Genomic DNA, 1,939 nt, shown 5'->3' on the forward strand with positions numbered 1-1,939 from the left:
CCTCCTCCTTTCTTCCTCATTGCTTTAGAATCTCTACAATGGAGAGAAAGTTTCAGAGTCTCTTCTGATATCCATTTTGTTCTTTACTTTCTTCCTTGTCTTCTTAATGACCATTTGCTTTCTTCCTGTGTGATATTCCTTATGTCATCCCACAACTCTTCTGGTCTTCGGTCAGTAGTGTCTAATGCATTAAATCTGTTCTTCAGATGATCTCTAAATTCAGGAGGGATATATTCAAGGTCATGTTGTGGTTCTTGTGGACTTGATTTAATTTTCTTCAACTTCAACCTGAACTTGCAAATGATCAATTGATCATCTGTTCCACAGTCTGCCCCTAGCCTTATTTTGTCTGATGATACGGAGCTTGTCCACTGTCTCTTTCCACAAATGTAGTTAAGCTGATTTTTGTGTATTCCATGTGGTGAGTTTCATGTGTATAGTCACCTTTTATGTTGTATTTGCAGTGAGTAAGTCATGGTTTTATGCTAAATTAACTTGGTCAGGAGAGATGATTTTCTGTTTCTTCAACTTGAACGTCTTGATTATGCTAATCCTTTTGCAAAGCTTCACTGCTTCAAACCCTCACTGAAACCCTCACAGAGCTTGAGGTCGCCCTGGTCTGAGCACACTCCAAAAACTGTTTCATCTCATAGAGGCAGGCCAAACCGCTGAGGCTGCTGGGATGCTGGCTGGGCTCCCGGAGGCTCTTGGTAAGTGATGTCAGGCCTTGCTGCAGGCTCAGCATTACTTCTTCCACTGAGGCCTCGGGTGATGGCATGGCCCAGCGTGTGCCTGACAGCAGAGTGCACAGACACGCCAGCCCCTGCCCTGTGGTTGCCATCTGGGCCAGCACACCTGGCTGCCATGGGGGACAGCAACGGGTGAGCCAACGGCAGACTGTGGGGCCACTGCTGGAAGATGAGCGGCTAGGCCTGGCCTGGGGCAGCCCTCATCTGAGGCATCTGGCTGACTGGAGCGGCCAACCAAGAGGCGCAGCTCCAGCTTCCGCGCAACATCTTAACTTTGAGACGGAGTGGCTTCTGGATGCTGGTAATGCTGAGAATGGAGTCCAAGGGAACAGGATGCTTTTTTAAGAACTATCTATATGGGATCAAATTGACAACAGCAAATCGAAAGATATTGGAACCTAAGGGGGCAGTGACTTTACGTTAGTGGTGGAGGAACAACCCAAAAAAGAAGGGGTGGGGAGGGCGGGCGGAATGGTTATATAACTTGAAGAATGTAATTAATGTCATACTCAATTGTACTTGTAGAAACTGTTGAATTAGTATATGCTTTGCTGTATATAGTCTCAAAGGAGCTCTGATAGCGTAGTGGTTACGAATCAGGCTGCTAACCTCACAATCAGCGCTTCGAAACTACCAGCTGTTCCACGGGAGAAAGATGAGGCTTTCTGCTCCTGTAAAGATTTACAGCATTGGAAACCCTGTACAGGGTCGCTATGAGTCGGAACCGACTCCACGGCACATAACAACAACAACATATAGTCTCAACAACAACAACAAAATAAAGAAAATTTAAAGAAAAAAAAAAAGAAATAATCAATAAATGTTCAGATTAATGTGCTGAACTGCAAAGTCAATTTGAACCGCAAGGTCAGCAGTTCAAGCTTCCCAGCCACCCTTCGGAAACCCTATTACAGGGCTGCTATGAGTTGTAACAGACCAGACTCAATGGCACTTAACAGCAACAATAACCAAAATAATATGACCTCCATTTGTAGATTCCTTCGAAAGAATCTGATGAACTCATTCATACTAAAGTTGATCTTGGCTGAAAGCAGATACCAGAACTATGCTTACTTGTGTTTTGTTAGATCCTAACAAACTATGGATAACACTGCAAAGAATGGGAATTTCAGAACATTTCGTTGTGCTCATGTGGAATTTGTGCATAAACCAAGAGGCAGTCATTGGAA

General features: G+C 44.3%; 1 pseudogene; it reads right to left on the minus strand.

The window, feature by feature from the left end:
- Nucleotides 1–566: 566 nt before the first annotated feature.
- LOC102834661 lies at nt 567–1,016 on the minus strand (annotated as a pseudogene).
- Nucleotides 1,017–1,939: the final 923 nt, after the last annotated feature.

Source organism: Chrysochloris asiatica, unplaced genomic scaffold (genome assembly GCF_000296735.1).
Source record: "Chrysochloris asiatica unplaced genomic scaffold, ChrAsi1.0 scaffold00042, whole genome shotgun sequence".
Taxonomy (NCBI): Eukaryota; Metazoa; Chordata; class Mammalia; order Afrosoricida; family Chrysochloridae; genus Chrysochloris; species Chrysochloris asiatica.